This window comes from Thamnophis sirtalis, unplaced genomic scaffold, assembly GCF_051295495.1.
Source record: "Thamnophis sirtalis isolate CommonGarterSnake01/CBP01778 unplaced genomic scaffold, rThaSir2_p1.2 scaffold_7, whole genome shotgun sequence".
Classification (NCBI taxonomy): domain Eukaryota; kingdom Metazoa; phylum Chordata; class Lepidosauria; order Squamata; family Natricidae; genus Thamnophis; species Thamnophis sirtalis.
Genome location: NW_028261387.1, coordinates 12,098,884 through 12,120,068, shown reverse-complemented (window position 1 = coordinate 12,120,068; position 21,185 = coordinate 12,098,884). Strand labels below are relative to the sequence as shown.

The window sequence follows — 21,185 nt, the reverse complement described above, 5'->3', positions numbered from 1 at the left end:
CTGCAAATGTCGTTTATCGGGGTCTGGGAGGCCCAAGCCGCCGAGGTGGCAGCGATCCTCGTCGAGTGTGCCGTGATGCTGGCCAGCATCGGCAACCTCTAGGATTCGTATGCTAGAGAGATGGCTAAGCAGATCCACCGGCTCATGGTGGAATGCGTTACCCTCTTACCCAGAGATGAAGGTTGGAAGGATAGGAGGAGTGTTTCTGACCTCTGGAAGGAGGCTGTCCACTTCAAGTAAAAAAGGAGGGCCCGTCGTACGTCCAACTGGTGCCACTGCTGTTCCCATTCCCTAGCCGGATTTGGGCAGAAATCTGGGAGAACAAGTTCCTGGGAACGGTGGAAGATGGAATTCACTTTAGGAAGGAAGGCTGTGTCTAACCTCAACACAATCCTGTTGTTGTGGAACATGCACAAGTCCTCCCTGGAGGAAAGTGTCCGTAAGTTCTATAGATGCCATGTAGTCCCCCTTCCGTATGCCTGCTAGAATGGATTTAACGAGGCCATCTTGAACTTGTGGTAAACAAGATGTTGGTTCAAGAGCTTCAAGTCGAGAATAGCTCTCCACCCCCAAGGCTTTCGGCATGAGGAACAGGTTTGAATAGAACCCCCAGCCCTCCTGGTCCAAGGGGACCGGTTCTACCGTGGCAATGTCAAGCAGATGCTTAATAGCCTGACGCATCTGCCTGCGCTTGTCTAGATTTTGCGCTGGGGGAAATATGAGAAAGTGGTTTGGGGGAATGGGAATGGAGAGGAACTCTAGCCAAAGCTCATGTGAGACCGTGCTAATTACCCAGGCGTCAAGAGGAAATCCTCGCCCAGGCCTTGGAGAAAAGAGCCAGGTGACCGCCAATGGGTGGGGTCAGGTTCGACCTATTTGCCCCGGTGGTAGGGGCGCCCACCTCCTCGTCAAAAGGGCCGCTTACTCTGAGACTGGAAGCTGGATCTGTCCCTATTGAAGTTGCGGTCAGATGACCTCTCTGACCTGGGAAAAAGTAGCTGCTCTGCTGAGCCTCCTGTTCCGGGGGATGGTACGAAGGCTTGCGGTAAAACGGGGGTTGAGCCTTGCTCCGCCTTCTTCACCGAGGTGGATAAGACTTTTCTCTTATTTTTATCCTCCATGAGGAGCGGTTCCAGGGCTGCCCTGAAGAGGGAGCCCCCATGTAGTCGGCCAACGCCAGCTGCCATTTGGACTTGCTGTCCACCTGCCACCCCGAGCCAGAGGAGGCAACGGAAGGTCACGGATGATGCCATAGCCCTGAAGCAAACTTTATCACGTTTAGTGTGGCATCAACCCAAAACTGCACCACTGCCACTAACTTGTTTAAATCCTGATGCAGTCGCACATCTTCTGGGGGAATGCGTTCCTGGATCTTCTCCATCCACAGGATAGCCGTGCGATTGAAGAAAGAGGCCGATGCTGCTGCTTTGATGGCCCAGGCCGCAGACTGGAATGTCTTCCTCAGGGTCATCTCCACCTTCCTGTCATCTGCCTTAAGGTTGTCTGCTACGTCCTTGGCCACCAGAGATGCAGGAGACACCAGGGCCACCACAGGTGGGTCCACAGTGGGTAACTGTAATGCTTGGGAGAAATCTGCCTGGTTGATGGTCCCTCCCAAGGGGAGCACGGGAGTGAAGGAGACCTCCCCGCTTCCTCCGCCATCTTGGCCACGTGGGGGAATAAAAAAAATAAGGAAACAACTACTCACTCTCCTTGCGCAGCCTCCTGGCTCTTCCTCTTCCGCTGCAAACAGTTAAAGGGCTGGTTTCTCCCCTTCTGGGAACCCCATGCCTCAACATCAAGAGTGGTGTGCTTGGGGGCTGCCGCCGAGGGTTGCCTCGGCTCGGGTAGCTTTGCATGCTCTCCTCCATTCTGCGGCACACTCAGTTTGAAAAAAGCTTCTTCACGCTCTTCTCAGTGCTCTGCACTCACCGCGGCTCAAATCCAGCCACCAAAGCCGTTAAAGGTTGATTAGAGTGATGGGGGGGGGGACTCTGGGCTGGGAATCCCTAGCCTCTAGCATTCCGATCACAGGAAAGCCTCAGGGATTGGGGCCACGTGTTTGGCTAAGCCGGAATGGCCGCCGCGACCATTGGCGCTCTCTCCGATCCCTGGGATGCAAAGTAACAGTCCCTGGTGGTTAGGAAGGAAAACCACGTAGAGCTACTTAGAGGATAGTGCAGAGAGCTAGATTCAGAGGTTGCAGAGGCAAGGAGGTTCCAGTAGAGATAGAAATTGCAGGAGAGGTTTAAAATATGACTTGCTATTTGGCCGGACTGAGATGAACTGAAGAAGAATGGGTGGAGCATAGAGGAGTGTCTTCAGCTTCATCCCAGTCTTGTGGCCAATGGACATGTCAATACTGGAACCTCCTGTCCCTCGCTCCGGAAAATTTCTTAGTTTTTCTTTTCATTTTCTTATCCCAATTTTCTCTGTATATTTTTAACAATAGCAATAGCACTTAGACTTATATACCGCTTCATAGCCGATTTACAGAGTCAGCATATTGCCCCCAACAATCTGGGTCCTCATTTTACCCACCTCGGAAGGATGGAAGGCTGAGTCAACCTTGAGCCGTTGAGTTTTGAACTGCTGAACTGCACCTAACAGTCAGCTGAAGTAGCCTAGAGTACTGCACTCTAACCACTGCACCACCTCAACTCTTTACTTCTTTTCTTGTTAAAATAAAATAGTTTTAATTTCTGTTATTGAAAGAGACATTACCTCCCTCATAACTAAATACCCATCAATTATTTATCTGGAAGAAAACTGTATCACTATAAAATTTCCTGTCCAGGACAATCTAAGCCTAGATATCTTTGGTTACAAGCCAAAAAAAAAAAAATTACCTTTGGACAGGAAAATCAAAACAAGAAATGGGGGAGGTCAAAGCTATTGGTACATGGCCTGTATCTTGCAGGAAAAGACAAGGTTAGGGATGCTTTGAATCCACGGTATGGAGACCAGATTTTTTGTCCACCACAATCCGTGAGGGAAAGAAACGTAGAGGAAAGGCCACACACGGCTGAGTGCACTTGGTGGTAGGAGAGGCATAACGTGACTGTTTTGTTCATCGCCAATGGAGCCACTAGCCTATTGAAGCTGAGCCCAACGTAGGGGAGACTATGGGGTTAGTTTGGCCAAGCAAATTATCCACCCACGCTATCGAAGTGGATCCTGGGCACTGCGCTGCAATGTAGAAACAGGAAATGGAGGGACTAGCACAAGGGGAGGAGGAGGAACAGGGAGAAGACAGGGAAAGCGGTCTCTTCCTTACTTCATAGCAGCCACTCAGTTGCCCTTTTCACTATTGCAGCGCCACACCATGGACCTTTCTCCACCCACCACCACCGCCCAGATGCCTTCACTTCCCCCAAGCAGGAGGAGCAGCAGAGAGGTCGTTCCATTCCTTGTTTCGCCATTGAAGCGCCACGTCATACAGCTTGCCCCACCCACTACCACCCAGACCCTCGCTTCCCCCAATCATTTCTTTGCCTAGCTGATTTCCAGCTTCATCGAGTTTCTCTGTCGCATTTCTTGCTATCGGATGCAGGGAAGCAAAACAAACTTCACAAGATCTTTTTCTTTCACGAGAAGTTGGAATTGAGTGAATTTTTTTTTAGTCCCACAAACGTTTGTTTCCATGCAAACAACGGTGAGAAACGCGATGGAGCTGGGCTGAGATGACAGTGTGCGTGCCCAAATTTAGGAGAGGTTGTAAATAGATTTTAAATCCAATATATTAACAGTACATAAGCAATGCCAGAACTATGCTTTAAATCTAGTCTAACACTTATCCAATTTCCATATAAAATAAAGCAATACATATGCAAGTATGAAATATCCATTAGATGAATGGATACGGCTCCATTAGATAAAATTGCTTAATATTTTCACTTTTAGAATTCCCTGCAATTTTCTAAGTCTACAAAAGAATAAACATCAATTCCTAACAAATTATGTATTGTGTAATCAGTACAAAAATGACAAATCAGAATTCTAATTAGTAAATCATATGCATAGAAATTTAAAAATAAGAACAAGCTCAGGCAGCAGTAAAATATTGCAAGTAAAATAAAAAATGAAATCTGAAGCATCACATTTCTATTCTTCAAAATGCAAGTAGAGAAATTATTTCAGTTTCTAAGATACTTATGCTGTAAAAATATTTTTATTTTCTCCAGCCTCATGACATTCACAGACCTAGACAAATATATGCTCAGTCAATTTGAGAAACTATATTAGCTTTTCTCAACAGGAAGCAACGTTGTTAACGAAGTGGTAAATTCAGTGTTAATGAGTGGCTTCACTGTTGCCACCTCTGAGGTAAAACCTTTCATGTTCCATGTTCCACCCATCTGTTCTGGTGTTAGGGGTTCAAAAAAAGAACAGACGCTTCCCATTTAAAACAATTTTATTGGTGCCCCCTGAACAGCAGGGTGATAAACTAAGAATATTATATTTGCTTCAAAAATACAATGATCATTTTCAGAATGACTTCAAGAAAAAATTTCCTAACTCTACATGAAGACATCAAGCTGCACTATTAACTTGTTTTGAGTTCAAAATTGAAAAAATACAATGGACAAAATTATTAAATTGGATAATTATTCAATTATATTCTGTAAATACTATGTAAAATTTTGCTTACATACAACAAAGCTTGTTCAATTGACATTTAACTGGATAAAGTGTTCTGAAGATCAAACAATTGGATAAAAAGGTCAGAAAAAACACCAGTTAAGAATATAGCTATGCATCACTTTTTCAATATTCAGTTAATTAATGTATCAAATTCACTGTCCATATATCAAACTATTTTAAGCTGTAGTCTTATCAAAATTATTGTTAATTTATACAGAGACAATGTAACATCATCCATTTCAAATTGTTGATTTCAGCATTTTAATCCCTTTTACAGGACATTTCAACACTTCTGATAGTGCTTTGAAATACCCTGGAAAATTGAGATGCACATTCTCACAATTAAAAATTCTGACTTTGTTTATTCCATAGTAAATGTAGATTTAAGTTTCTAAGATTAACTATAGAAGAGACTACAATGCATTTGTGTACTTTTCAGTTCAATGCTAACAAATACAAAGCAATGAATTACATAGACAGAGTTTATGTGTAAAACTAGCATGTTTTCAACATGATAGTTTAGATTACACTTTAGAAAATCTGGATACAAAAAGCGCTATATTTAAGAAATTTAATAAATGCCATAAGATTTAATTACATAGTGAAAGCATTTAAATTAGTTCCATCCTAATTTGAATTACTGATTTAGAAAATTAATCGGATGCTTTGATTCAAATGTGATTGGGTAAAGGGTAAGTAAATGTAGAAACCTTGAGTTGAATCTTCAAATTTAATCTTTGAATAATCCTTTTATACAGGTGTAGCATTAAGAAAATCAAGTTGTGCAGGTGAGATATAAAACAAGCTACAATATCTCCTTAAAGTTTTATTAACTGTAAAAGACCCATCCATCTATACCATCATTGAAAGTATTTTTCCTTCCTGTTTAAAAAAAAATGCAAAACACTGATGACAAATGGATAAAGCATTACATGACAAATAAGTACATTAAAACAAATAATTTATTTCCCTTCCATTAAAGCACTTTGAAATGCATTTCTCTTTATATACTTCTAAAATAAGATGACATAAGTATTAAAATTCATTTAATTATGGTCTCTTTTTTAGTCACTGAATTATAAATTATACATTCAAATCCAGTTATGACATCATATATGCATAATGATATCATACTTCCTTCACATTCTAAATGTAGGAAGTTACACCCATCCCACTCCTAGAAAAATGAAATATTCTAGGAAATGTTAAAAAAGCAAAATATTATATTTCCCTGGATGAGAAATGGAAAAATATGTTATTTTAGGCAAGAAGCAGACTCACTCTTAATAGCCCACAGCAGATGTCAGCCCTTAAAGAGATAAAGAGAGAGTTAGATCTATTCATAAGCAAATGTCTTCACCCAAGATCCAACTAAGGTAGGATTAGTCCTCTACCCATCTAGCAACAGAACTCACCACATGGCACCTGGGGAGGCTACATCACCCAGCAAGATTCAACCAAGCTTGGGACTCAAGACACTACAAAGTTACCCCTGCATAGCCCCATGAGAGTCTGACAACCAATCAGAATACATTTCTTACACAGGAGCTCCAAGGCGGGGCCCAAGAGTAGGTATAAATCTCTCTCTCTCTCTCTCTTTCGCCCACCCATGTGCCTTTTTTCTTTTGCCCAGGATCTCAAACCATGGGGTCCTGTCCACCATTAAACCATCTTTCAAACAGCTTCCATGTTCCCAGTGTCTTTTCTTCCCACTTGGAAATGAACCCAGATGGACATTTCTTACAACATAAATATGGAACACTGACATACAGCTGGCTTATTAAGGTTACTTTTTGAAATTAGTTTTGTATCTACTTAGAAGTAAGTCACATTTTTTTCAATATAGCTTGCTCCAAGGTAAGGGGCCAGTTCTTAAAACATTTTGCCATCATATCACTTTTTTGTACAATTTTAATATACAGACCTGTCCTAAAAATCCAAATACCAAAATGAACATAAATGAACAATGAAAATAATACCGTAAAACTTTGGGAAATGTGGATTTATTGCAACAAGATAATTAAAGGGTTATGCATGCCTCCTCTGAGCTCTGCACCTACTCTAGGAAGGTATACCTCTACTTTTGGGAAAGTCTACTATAGATGAAATTGCACTGAGTCAAGCTCAACTCCTGGTGACTGCGTGACCCGTCAAAACCGCGGTCCACAAAAGAGCGATCAACGAAAGCGCGCATTTGACGTCATCACAGCGTGACGAAAAAAATTAAAAATTGAAATAAAAATTAAATTAAACCAAGCCGATTCACATAAAGGTAAGGGTTAGGTTTAGGTTTAGGGTTAGGTTAAGGGTTAGGGTTAGGTTTAGAGCGTTAGGGTTACGTTTAGCGTTAAGGGTTAGCGTTAGGTTTAGCGTTAGGTTAAGGATTAGGTTTAGAGTTAGATTTAGGGTTAGGTTTGGGGGGGTTAGGGTAAGGTTTTCGCTTTATTTTTACATTTTTCGATCACAGTGCGATGTTTTCGTCGCGCTGTGATGATGTCAAATGCGCGCTTTCGTCGAGCGCGATTTTGTCCTCTGCGGTTTTGTGGTGGAACCGGTGACTGTGTTGATAAATCAATATAGTTTTCTTGGCAACAATATAGAAATTGCAATGGGTTGACATTGCCTTTTTTCAGTTTAGCTTATATGTCTAGTAGTCCCTAGTGATCTCCCATTCATATATGGCTCTCCTTAAGTTTTAAGTCCACACAAGGCCCGTCAGTGTTACATCTTTACATAAAATTCTTGATATGTAACGGACAAATATTTCATTCAAACTTTTTAAATTGTGAGTTTTCCCATTAAGATTTTTCTGCAAATAATCTTATTTTTAAGAACCACATAATACAACAAATAACGTAAAATCAGATTTAACAGCCATTTGGGTTGAAGGGACATCTTCTTTTCCCAAGTGATATATTAAATCTTCATTTACTGATAGCTATTGAACTGCAGCTCAAATGAGTTCAAATAGACAGCTCTACAAAGAATCGTCTTGAGATATTCTTTCCTTTTCCCTTCAAAACTGAAAATAAACTTTTTAAGTGGTTCTTTTAAAAATGATTTTATTTTTATAGAAAATATTAATGAGTTCTGCAGTTAGAGCTGCCTATAGCCATTTCATGGAAGCTTTAAGAAATGAAGCACAAAGGTCAGATCCATCTTCAGGATGACAGATTATCACTTAAATGCCCTAGGCTAGTCTTATTGTCTAGGAAATCACAAACATCACTATTTTTGCAAACTATCAGCACTTGCTATAACACCCTTACTACACTACATCTTGAAGTTACTACAAAAGAAATGAGGTGATAATTGCATATTAACATAATTATTCGGTAATCCCCTCTGAGCAAACTTCCTAGGTCATTCTATAATTCAGGTTAGATTCAACCTTCCTGTCATATCCATGCTGCCCACTTTCTTTTGATGAAGAATTTTTAAAAATAAAATGCACATCATTTTTCTTCTATGTACATTATTAATTGTATTTATTACAAGTAGGTTAATATTCACTGAATACTTACTGCGTAAGTGACAACCTTTTCTAAGGTATTATTATTACACACGCTATAACGGTGTCCTCATTCAAATGCTAGCTCGTTTAACCATATAACCAAATTAAATGCTATGCTGATGCCCACTAATACAGGTAAAGTTAAAGATTTGTCAGATTCAATTAGAAATTATCATAAATTGGATTTCAGGAGTCATGAGCAGAGGAAAAATAGATTCTAGCATTGTGTGGTATAAAATAACTGATTAGCAATGAAAGTACATGTATACATACTCACAGTCATGCAAATTACCTACTTCTTTTCTTTCCAAATAAAACAAAAGAACCCTAAATAGATCATTGCTTTCTCTCCATTTTCTTACACAATACTTTTTTTTGGGGGGGGGGGTTAACTTCATGTTGAAAGGATATAAAGATTCTACCTTATGCTTTATAACTTTAATATATGTATTATACATAAGAAGATATAGCAGTTGTTCATTAGGGATGATAATGGAGAGAACAAGATGGTTATGACTAAGTGGATCTAAGTCCACGCGGAAGCAGAAGTCATGATATGAGGAACCAATACTAGACAATAAACTTCAATCAAAAAGAAATTTCAATATGAACCATATAAAAAGCAGGTAGGCAGATGGTGTAGTCACATATAGTTAATGTGAGGGTTTCTAATGGGTAAACTAATGATTGGCAGAGTAACCTCAAGTTTAAGAATGTAAAAGAGAGCTTGGCTAAGGCTATATAACTCCCCTTTTCTGAAACAATTTTTCCTCATTTCAGATGGAAGGTTGGCTTAAAAAACATTAACAAGAATCATCAAGCTCCTGCTGTAGCCTCTATCACATGCCAGATTAAGATTTAGTTCTAAAGAAAGAAAGAAAAAATAGGGAAATGGTACATCTTTTGAAAACACGATGGTCAATTTCCTTCTTTTTATCTGAAATCATTCACACCTTTCCAGAGAGTTCCCCAGCAATTCAATCAATAGAGATAGATATCCTCTCTGATTCTCGTAACTGCAAAAATCCTCTAGACAAAATAGTAAGACTGACTGCTGAATTCTCTAGGCTCACACATCTCACTCTTCTCTCACAAGCCTCTCTCCCTTATTTCCATTATACTTGGGAGAGCTTCATGAAACTTCGTTCACAGAGAAGAATGTTTACGTAAGGAAGCAGACAGAATAAAATAAGATTACCAGCAGTTTCATTCTATTAAAAAAATAAACAGCTCTTCTATCCATTCACGTGTAGAAGCCTGCATGCTGAAGGTTAAAGGAATTTAAGGAAGAACAGATCCATCATCAAATAACTGGGATCATTGCAACCATTTTTAACTTCTGATTAAATAACAAGAGTACAGAAGAATATCTGATATACACACACTGTCATTGCAATACCATTTCTCTATTACAATGATAAATCTGAATCTTTTGGATGGAGATGGTTACCTTCTTTCCCTGAATTCTTATCTTTCCCTCCTCTAAATCACCAGGTACTTTATTATTAATTTCTACTTTCTCTGAATTGTGTGAATAATTTAAATAATACTCCCAATTTCAGCATTGAGTCACAATTCAGCCCTATTAATTTAGGAGCTGTAATGGCGCAGTGACTAGAATGCAATATTGCAATCTAACTCTGCCGACTAAAATAGTTCGATCCTGAGCAGTTCAAGGTTGACACAGCCTTCTTTCCTTCTGAGGTTGGTAAAACGAGGACCCAAATTGTTGGGGGCGATATGCTGACTCTGTAAACCACTCAGAGATGGCTGTGAATGTAAGTCTAAGCGCTGTGGCTATTATTTAGGCAGTGTCTTCATAAGTATTATGGATGGAAAGGAATGGAAATCTGTTAAATTGCACCAAGCAAAGGATTATTGCTTCATTTTTCATGAGCAGTAAAATTGGCTACATTTAGGTATCACCTCTTGAACTGAGCTTAACATCTGGTGCCTTTATGGACACAACATTGCAACAATACAGAAGTAATATGCCACTTCTTTCTTCTTTTGTCCAAGTTTTTTTCACACTCCAAATCTGATACGTTCTAAAATGTACTAGTCTCCAATCCAAATATAGTCCTAACCTTAACTAAACTAAACTAGACGTTGCCATATCTACATCCCAATAAATAACCCAAACCTTTAATCTATTCAAAGTGGGTTATTCTCTTTGAACATTAACAACACACATTATGTTCTATTAAGAAACCTTACCTATCTGAAAAAGGAAAAACAATTACCTGAAATAAATTAATCCCATAGTCTTCTCAGTTTAGAATAGTGAAATGTTACTGTTTTGTGTACTAAGAATTTGCATAGCATGCACCTTTGTCACATGACTATCTTTAAAATGAGTATCTTTTCAGTGGTAAATAACTAGCAGTTTTCTCTAGCTGCGATTCAACACTCATTAAAGCTGCTAACAAGTTTTTGCTTATTACATACGCAATTTTTGTTTCACTTGTGATTGCTGAGAGATCCGTTTAGTATAAATTTCAATAATTTAAGATGATACCCATAGATGTTGCTCTAACAACCATTATTTATGTTAATCAGAAAAACATCTAGAACAGAAACTACATTTTTTTAAATCGGTATTACATTAATACAGAAGATTTATACACCATTCATACCATATACTTTAATCGGATTTGATGTAATCTTATGTTGAAGGAAAATAAAACTTACTTATAAATCACAATCACATGGGTTTTTTTTAATGGAGATCCTTCTTTATATAATCCAGTATTTTGTTGAAATATCTTGATCAATATTTTCTCTAGTAAGATTTTGTTTTTGTTTTTTTGTATTATTTTTTTTGTATTTTTGAGACAGCATTGACTCCCAGAGACTGCCTGGACAAGTCCCTGCAGTTTTGTTGGCAAGGTTTTTCAGAAATGATTTGTCTTTGTTTTCTTCCTAAGGCTAAGAGAAAGTTCCCCTCCCTTGAGACATTTTGCTTGGGTATGTCCCATGCTTGGACTCTCCAAGCAGCGCACAGGAGAAAGACCATTGTCTTACCTGAACACTCATTCTATGTGCGCTGTGGGAGAGTCCAAGCATGGGTTATCTTCTGTCTATTTAGCCAGACACAGAGAAGTGAAAAGCTTTGGCCACGCCTTTTCCTCTTGGCTGATCTCCAGTTCCCAGGACCACTCTATAAGCTTCCTAAAAGCTATGCATGCCTGTTTTTTCCCCCCCCTCCCCAGAAGCACTCTACAAGCCTCCTAAAGGCTATTCATGCCCTTTTTTGAAAAAAAAACAAAAACAGGCCTGTTTTTGTGAAAACAGGCCATTTTGGGGAGGTCTGCAGAGTGCAAAAACTTTTTTTTTAATTTGCCTCTTCAAAATCTTGTTGCGTCTTATACTCTGAAAAATATGGTAACACATTTTCAAATCATCATCTAATATTGTAACTATCAAACAATATCTGAAGTTTATCTTCCCCATTAGACAAACATGAAGGATTTCAAAATAAAAGGAATTTTCTCCCATTAAAACAGTAAAAATAGTCCTTTTAAAATAATCCTACCATTTCCAATTCTTGATGTTTCTTTCTAAAAGTCTATCAAATGCACAATATTTATCTCAAAAAAAGAAATATACAGTAAATTTGAAGTATAGAATTTCAGTTAAAACAACCTATAAGTAATTCAATCTCGAGATTTTTTTTAAAGGAAGATGAGTATAAGAATAAAGGATTATCATTTGGGGAAATTATGTTTTAAATTCAATTTCTCAGGGATACTTAAATATTCCCTTTATTCCAAGAAACTGAAGTTTAACAAAAACCTGTATAGATACAGATAGTCAAAAGCTGTATAGATATGGAATCTATTCTCTACTCTCCCCTATTAAAACCAAGGTAAGATTGTCAAGTGTTCTGGGAATAGGAACCTACTGATTCCCATGACAACTTCACCTAAGAAGGAACTGGGACACCTCAAATAATTCAGAAGTTATACTGAGCTGCCTGGAAGAGATAAATGACCAAAGCAGCAGACTCCAAAAGTTTGCACCTCAAGTTATTATGTAAAATCGATGGATGCACATCCAAGAAAGAATGTAATGAAAAATTAAACTTCACCTTTTAATTCAGATAATTACACATATTTTTATTTTGCATCAGCTCCAGTGATTCTTCTTGTATACATTACTGTTCAGTTTCCAGAGCCAAAATACTCCTTGCTTTACTTGAAACCAGGTAGTGCCACCAAGTGGTAGTCATAATCTGCGTTCAACAGACAATACCACTAAAATCAAAACTCACTTCTGCAGACTGAAAGTGTTCACTATCAATCATGAAATAAATGGAATTATTAGGAATGCAAATACTTAAAAGTAGGTGGATAAGATTCAGACATTACAAAAATCATTTTTAATTCAATATTAATTTTAACATTTTTAATTTAAACCACTGTGGCTATTATTTTACTTACCACTATTTATCATGCTGAAATAAATGATCTAGGAATTTACATTGAAAATGGATTTGAAGCAAAAAAATGTTGTAGGTTGCATTGAATGGAATATGCTTGCTTTAACGGTTGACAATAAAGATGCCAGAAAAATATACATTTTTATTAAAAAGCTACCACAATGACTTTGTGGTGATGACATGGCACAATTTGTTTGCAGCATCTTGATGGTTTCTTAACACAAACAACTGTTTTTCTTGCATATAGCAACTGCTGTGCATCCGGGTAAAACTGAAGCTTCATTAAAGAGGCTTGACAGATACAATGATCATGTTCATATCCCCTTTGAAGCATCTTTTCATCTCTGGATTCAAATAGTCTTAAAATACTAGTATACTGCTTACTATTACTGTAAGCAGTAATAGTAAAATAACAGTCTTGTGAGAGCGAGTTTGTGCAGTGGTTAAGATACCAAGTTACAAACTATATTGAGTCCCACCTTAAGCACAAAGCCAGCTGGGTCACTCTCTCTAAACCTTAGGAAGGAGGCAATGGCAGACCACTTCCAAAATCTTGCCATGAACATCACAGGGACTTGTTGAGGCAATTGCTAGGCGTCAACACCGAAGGCACTGAAAAAAGAATTACCACCCCTCAAAATTGTATTATATGGTAATTGGAGCTACTCTTTAGTCACAGCACAGTTTTTCAGCATTTGAATCACTCAGCAATCTATTCTCACACAGAAATAAGGCCATGTTTAGCAGCAATGCCCTCCTTTACAAAACATTATCACTCTCAAAAGCTGGTTATGCCAGTGACTTGTTTAGATGGCTCCACTACTGAAGTGGATGTATTCATTCTATCTCTACTTGGGATTTGTATATATTTTAGTTTTAATTAATCTCTATTTTTAATGTTGATTTTTATTTTTAAACTACATTTAATTATTAATTATTGTACACTGTCCAGAGTCATTTTCATGAGATGGGTAACTATATAAATTTGATTAATAAATAAATTACCCATGCTCTAGGATTAAGATACTCAAATTCATTCTCGCATAGAGAAATCTATTTTTTCTTTGCCGTGTGACTTAAATAAACCATAGTTGAAGTGATAATAACGCACAGGGAAAGTGCAGGATAGGAAACTGTTTTTCATTTACCCTTAAGCATAATAGGAGATAAAGTTATATTTGAAGAAATAAAGCCACACTGTAGAAAGTAGAACACATTTTTTTATTTAAATGAAATCAAAGCTAGTCATAAACATGCAATAAATAGCACTTCAAAGCCAAATACCATTTCTAAAAAAGAGGAATGTGACATAAATGCATGTATAAGAGACAGAGACGTGCACTGTGTTGCAGATCCTATCTATCTTTCTTAATTTTACCTCCTCCCCAAATTACATGCCCAATGGCCTTTCTGTAATAAGTTTTCTTACTGGAAAATAGACCCAGACAGGCTGGTATGAGAATAAAACACTTTTATTTCCCATATTCATTTGGAAGGAGAGCCATTAGAGTTCCACAAAATCAATAACTCCTTAACACTCAAATTAAAATAGATATTTAAATATTAGATATTTAGTGAACTTTTCATTACTCACCAATGCTTGTTTTGTCCGTTTTTAAGCTTCAAGTCTGGATTCAAAACTCAGACAAGCCTATAATAGTAAATTAATGTTATCTATAATATTTTTTCAAAGCCATTATACCATATTCATTATTGAGAGCCAAACTATATAAGCAGTTAATTACTAATTTCTTCTTATAACAAATATACAGTATGTCATGCTAATACTTGTCCCTAAATTTTTATTGAAACTATTAATGATTCAATTTACTTTCAAGTTTTCTGATGTGTTCCTTCTTTAAGTTTTAAAAAGAAATGCGACTGTTACTTTATTTACCTTAGACGCCCTTGCTGTATACATGAAGAAGGAGAGTAAAGTTAGCATTGTCTTAGCCACCATTCTGGCTTACAGAAGCTAGGTAAAATCACCTCAAACACCCATTCAAATAGCACAGGTGCCCCCCAGGGCTGTGTGCTCTCTTCATTACAGGTAGTCCTCGACTTAACGACAATCGATCCTAACATTTTTGTTGTTAAATAAGACATTTGGTGAGTTTTGTCCCATTCTACAACCTGTCTTGCCACAGTTGTTAAGTGAATCTCAGTAGATAAATTAGTAACCCAGTTGTTACGTGACTCTGGCTTCTCCATTAACTTTGCTTCTCATAAGGTAGCAAAAGGTGATCACATGATCTTGGGACACAGCAACCAGTTGCCAAGCATTTGAATTTTGATCACATGATTATAGGGATGTCGCAAAGCTTGTAACTGTGAAAAACTATCCTAAGTCACTTTTTTCAGTGCCGTTGTAATTTTGAACACTAAATGAACTGTTATTAAGTTGAGGACTACCTGGACTCTTTTCTCTCTATACCAATGACTGCATCTCCAATGATCACTTGGTTAAAATACTGAAGTTTTTAAATGATACAACCGTCTCATTCAAGACAGTGATGAGTCTGCACCAGACTGGAGCTTGAACTGGCCCAGTGGTGCAGCCAGAACAATCTGGAGCTGAACAATGTAAAACTGTAGAGATGAAACTGGATTTTAGGAGTCCTCCTCCTATTCCACCACCTCTTTCAATATTAGGCCACACAGTATCAACAATAGAGACCTTCAGGTTTCTGCATTCTCTAATCTTCCAGGATTTGAAATAGACGCCTAACATTAGAACCATCGTTAAAAAGGCACAACCAAGAATGTCCTTCCTTGTGTCACAGTAGAAAGTTCAGACTGCCCCAGGAGCTGCTGTTATAGTTCTACTGAGGAATTATTGAGTCTGTCATTTATACTTCTACAACTGTGTGGTTTGGTACAGCAACTAAACAGGACAGGTTCAGGCTTCAATGGTTAGGACTGCAGAAAAAACAATTGCAACCAACCTGCTTTCCACTGAGGGCCTATATATTGCATAGGTCAGAAAAGGGCTGAGAAAGTATCTAAAGATCCCTTGCATCCTGGACATAAATTGTTTCAATCCATCTCCCCAGGACACTGCTATAGAGCATTGCATCATCTAGTTGTCCAAACAATTAGACACAATTGCAATTTTTCCCCTGGTGCCATAACCCTGCTGACACCTAATTACCATTGTATACTCTTATGTCTAAGCATATTTACCCACATATGATGACTGTATTAATATCTTTCTCATCTTTTATACTACCTTTTCCTATTGATACCCCATATATTACCTTGTTTGTATGTTAATTTGTTGTTTGTATCTATATATTGCTTATATGCTTGTACGTATGTATACTGATTATATCACAGTTCACCAATTAGTGGTCCGCAGCGCACCCGGGTGGACGACTATTCCGGGGTAACCAATGGGCCAGTCATGTGACTAGAGGTCTGAAATATGGGACCAGTCAGGCAGCTTGAGATGGGGCTGGAAATCTCCATCATAGAGGAAGGTATATGCAACTTGCAACATTGCAGGTGGTGAACGTGCAAGCAGTAGTGCAGCCCTTGCCACCGAGAAAGAGGTAACGGTACTGTTACGGCAAGGAGGGGGTAGCGGCGCAGGCGTACTAAAGCACCGGGTGCTGGCAACCCACAGTTCTTTTGTTCCCCCTGCTGTGGCTTCCTGTCAGCTGACTCCACCCCTCACCTTCCCCTTCCAGTCACTCCTCACCTTGGTCTGAGAAGAGAAGGGCAGGGGATGGAGATTCGCTCCATATTCCAGAGCGGAAGCAAAGCTTCATCTCTTGCTGGTTCTTGCGGCTGTTTCTTCCAACCCTTGTTGGTGTTCCACGCACTTCAGTTGCACGGGGAGACACATGACTTCCTCTCAGCCCCGAGACACTGGCCCGACACAGCCATTTCTCTTTGCCGCTGCTGTTGGTACCTCCATGGCCTGCCTGCTGCTTATGTAGCAGTTAAATTTAGCGCACTTCACAATGGATGAAACAACATCCCCTCCTCCTCCTGGAGCCCATTACAATGCAGAGCATCGGCTGCAGCCAGGTCAGGCCAGTGTCTCAGGGCAGAGAGCAGGTTGTGCATCTCCCCGAGCAACTGAGGTGCATCCAGCACCAATAAAGGCTGAAGAAGCACCCGCGAGACCCAGAGAGCACCGGAGAATCAGAATGAGATGAGACACACAAAGCGACAGACAAGGAGAAAGAGAGGAGAGAAATGAGAGAGGAGAGACACACAAAGAAAAAGGGGGGAGAGAAATGAGAGACAGAAAGAGAGAAAGATGAGAGAGAGATATAGAAAGATGAGACACAGAGAGAGAGAGTCAAAGAGATAGAGGAAGAGAGAGGAGAGAGATACAGAAATACAGAGAAGAGCGAGAAAAGAGATCCTGGTGTTTTGTTTTCTGTGGGAAACTGGTCCAAATTGATTAAGATTGCAGAAACAGGCAGCCAAGCTAAGTGCCTGAAGGACCCCATCCCATCACTTCAGTGAGCGGTATACTGGATTCATATTAGTGGTCCGTGGGATTTAAAATTATGAATGTAGTGGTCCTTGGGGTCCAAAAGGTTGGTGACACCTGGATTATATTACCTTGTTGTTTATTCGTACATTAAGAACTTATGAACCGGAGACAAATTCCTAATGTCCAATCAAACTTGGCCAATAAAATATACTATTCTTATTCTATTCTGTAACCTGGACAGAAAAGGTCTCTCCCTGATAACAGTAAAAGCCTAGGGAATGGTCCTACAGAGTAAACGCATACTGTACAAGTTTATATTTGCTCAGCCACAGGTCCACAGGCTTTTTGTCAACAGATTGGAACATAAATTGTGCAGATGGGTCATTCTTTGCTATAAGCAATTTTAATCAGTAGTTATTAATTTAATTTAAGATTAAATTTTTTTTGGCCTTTAACTGGATACAGCTTATGACCAATACACACACAGATGTATCTGTACAAAAATATGTAAACATTTCGTATGCACACAATTTTCTGTGTATGTGCATGTATGTGTGCACACAAGTCTAACAAGTAGGAAAGCTGGGCAGCATACAGAATGGGCGTTGGTCTTATCTGGATGCTACGTCCACCATTCTCTTGGAAGTGGAGATAGTATCCAGGAATGGATTAACTCCACCCAGTATCCAATTGGACTGAGTCTACAATCTGTGATGATACGCCTTCTCTGGTAGCTGCTCCCAGCTTTTGACAAAGGCAGCACTGTGGACAGATATGTTAATTGACCAAGCCTCTCCTCATTAGTCCAGAGCCGGACACCAATAAGGGTGGTGCTAGATGCTATCTCCACTGCCAAGATAAGGGTGTCTCAGGAAAGGCCAATGCCCATTCTCCATAATTGGTGGAGATAGCATCCAGGAATGGGACATACCAAAGCCTGGCTTGTCCTTACGGGTGGGCCATTGTCTGGGCCAAGACCCCCTGATCTGTGTGCATATGTTGAAGAACTCTTCTTCCGAAAGTGTCCTCCACCAATACATATTTGTCTAATTTGTAATGACGAATAAATGGAGACAGAGAGGTCCAAGTGGCGGTCTGACAGACAACTCAATTAAGGCTGTGGTCGTGGCCACACTCCTGGTGGAATGTGGTGTGTCTTGGTGGAGATAACAACTGCACATCGTAGGATTTTGCAATGCAGGCTGATACAATTACCCAGGGAATGACCGTTGGCTTACCTGAATGGTTGTTCTCTAGGCGCTACGGGAGTGTCCAAGCATGGGTTAACTTCAGCTTGCTGCCCAAGGACTGAGTTTAAATCTTTAGTGTAGCCACGCCTCCTGCTCCCTTTGGAGGTCAGTTTGAAAAACGAGGAGGTGAAGTCCAGAAGGATGTTGAAGAAGGTGAACGATGTCTTCAAGGGAGGTGATTTGGCTACGCCAGATTACCCCAGGCCGGGGTTGGACACTCCCGCAGTGCCTAGAGAATGACCATTCAGGTAAGCCGATGGTCATTCTCCTAGGCGCTGCTTGGAGTGTCCAAGCATGGGACATACCCAAGCTATATAGTCCCAGGGTGGGAAACAGAAACATTCCATTGTTCCGGAGCCGCTAAGACTCGCTGTAGGACCCTCCTTCCAAAGGAGGCCTCCGCTGCTGCAAAAGAGCCCAATTTATAGTTACGAACAAATGGGGATGGCGAGGTCCAAGTCACTGCCCTGCATATCTCTTCGATGGGTGCCTGGGTTGCCCATGTGGCCGAGGTCGCGGCACTCCTTGTGGAATGAGCGGTGATGCGAGGAAGAACTAGCCGGGCCTGATGTTCGTAGGCGAGCTTAATGCAGGCACGCAGCCAACGCCCAATAGTCGAATAAACCTTCCTGCCCATTGAGGCGGGCTGGAAAGAAATAAAGAAGGATTCGGTCTTGCAAAAAGAGGCTGTCCTTATATATGCGTATTGCCCGTCGTACATCGAGTTTGTGCCAGACCCGGTCTCTGGGATGTCTGGAATGTGGGCAGAAATCAGGGAGAATCACCTCCTGTGACTGGTGGAACAAGGTGTTGACTTTAAGGGATGACAGAGGGGTCAAGCCGAAGAATGACCCTCTCCGGATGCACAACACAAAGGTCCTCCTTGATTGACAGGGCCTCCAATTCAGAGATTCTGCGAGCCAAAGTGATTGCAATGAGAAATGCAGTCTTAAACGATAAGTGGCGTAAAGAGATAGAACAAAATGGTTTGAATGAAGCAGAAGTCAATGTCTGCAGAACAACTGCCAGGTCCCAAGTCAGGTATCAGTGGACTGTCGGGGGACGTACGTTGGCAGCTCCCTTCAGGAAGCAGAGAACCATGGGGTGTCTGCTGAGCGGTGTAGAGTCGTCTCTGGATAAGATGGTGGCCAAGGCGGCAGTCTGCCTCCGAAGGGTGTTAGGGGCAAGACCTTTGTCCAATCCGTCCTGAGGGAAGTCAAGGATTTGTGGTATAGTTGCAGTCATTGCGACAATTTGACGCGGTAGACACCAGGCTGAAAAAGCAGTCCAAGTAGCACCATAGATGCGCACCGTGGAGGGACGTCTGGACGCATGAATGGTGTGGATGACCATGTCCGAGAAACTGTCACACCTCAGGAGTTCCCCCTCAAGTGACAGATGGCCAACTGTAGCCATTGAGGATCCCGGTGTTGAATGGCCCCCTGGCTGAGGGAGATCTGCTCCTGAGGAATGCGCTACCATTTGGTCACGGAAAGCTCGACGAGGTCGGCGAACCAGGATCTTCTCGGACAATGGGGCGCGACCAGCAGCACCTTGGCCCCCTCCAGCAAAATCTTTTTGATCACCTGAGGAATGAGGTTGAGAGAGGGGAAGGCGTAAAGGAGACCTGGAGACCAGCGACAAGGAGCCGAGGTGGCACAGTGGTTAAATGCAGCACTGCAGGCTACTTCAGCTGACTGCAGTTCTGCAGTTCGGCTGTTCAAATCTTACCAGCTCAGGGTTGACTCAGCCTTCCATCCTTCCAAGGTGGGTAAAATGAGGACCCGGATTGTTGTTGGGGGCAATATGCTGACTCTGTAAACCGCTTAGAGAGGGCTGAAAGCCCTATGAAGCGGTATATAAGTCTAACTGCTATTGCTATTGCAGGGCATCCGTCCCCTCCACTCCGAGGCACTGGTAGCGCAAGAGAAACCGGGGGAGTTGTGTGTTCAATGGACTGGTAAACAGGTCTATCCTCGGAAGACCGAATCGCTCGGACAGTTGGTGAAAGAGAAATGGATGGAGCCACCATTCTGAGTTGCTGATCGTCGTTCTGCTCAGCCAGTCTGCCGTTGTGTTCTCCTCCCCCGAGATGTGATCTGCCTTCAGCAACCCCAAGTGGCATTTGGCCCAATGCCCAATAGCCTCTGCGTCCAGCATCAGGGCCTTCGATTGAGTGCTGCCCTGATGGTTTATGTATGCCTTGGTGGCAATATTGTCTGTCATTATTGGGACATGTGCGCCGGATATCTGCTGGTGGAAATGTCAAAGTGCCAGCCTGACCACCCTGAGCTCCAATTTATATTGTGGGCGAGCTCCGCTGGCTACCATCTGCCTGCGTCAACTGAGTCTGAAAGTGGGCGCCCCAGCCATATAGGCTGGCATCTGTTGTTACAACCAGGCGCTCTGGATTCTTGAAGAGGAGACCTTGATGCAGAGCCAGCAACTGCCACTATCTGAGCGATCGGATGACTCTTGGAGGTACGTTGACCATCCTCTTGGAGTTTCTGGCCTTGCGCTGCTGAACCAGGAATAAGAATCACTGGAGCTCTCATGCATGCATTCGAGCCCAGGGGACTACCCCTATGCATGAGACTAATTTCCACAGCAACTGGGATACGGACACGATGGAAGCTGACCTGGACATCCTGATGCATCGCACAAGGGAGGTTATGCTGTCCGCTTACTGTTGTGTGAGGAAAACCTTGCAAATGGTGGAGTCAATCACTGTGCCCAGATACTGAATTCTGGAGGTTGGAGTCAGGTGTCTTTTCTCCAGATTCATGGAGAAGCCGTGCTGTTCAAGGGGGGAAATGGTGAGGCTGAGGTCCAGACGTGCCTGTGGGACAGATGACAATAGGAGAATGTCGTCCAGGTAACAAACGA

The 21,185-nt window shown here is 41.0% G+C and overlaps 1 protein-coding gene across 2 annotated transcripts in view; it reads right to left on the bottom strand.

The window, feature by feature from the left end:
- The window catches only part of ZNF644 (zinc finger protein 644), a 44,459-nt gene extending 27,936 nt beyond the window's left edge, over positions 1–16,523 (bottom strand). Inside the window, exons 1-2 of one of the 2 annotated variants that reach the window (XM_087719322.1) lie at positions 16,300–16,523; positions 14,194–14,250 (exon numbers count right to left, since the gene is read on the bottom strand). The gene's annotated coding sequence lies outside the window, so the exon portion shown is untranslated. The remainder of the gene's footprint in view (positions 1–14,193; positions 14,251–16,299) is intronic. The other variant, XM_087719323.1, reaches the window with a different exon arrangement.
- Between the last annotated feature and the right edge of the window lie 4,662 nt (positions 16,524–21,185).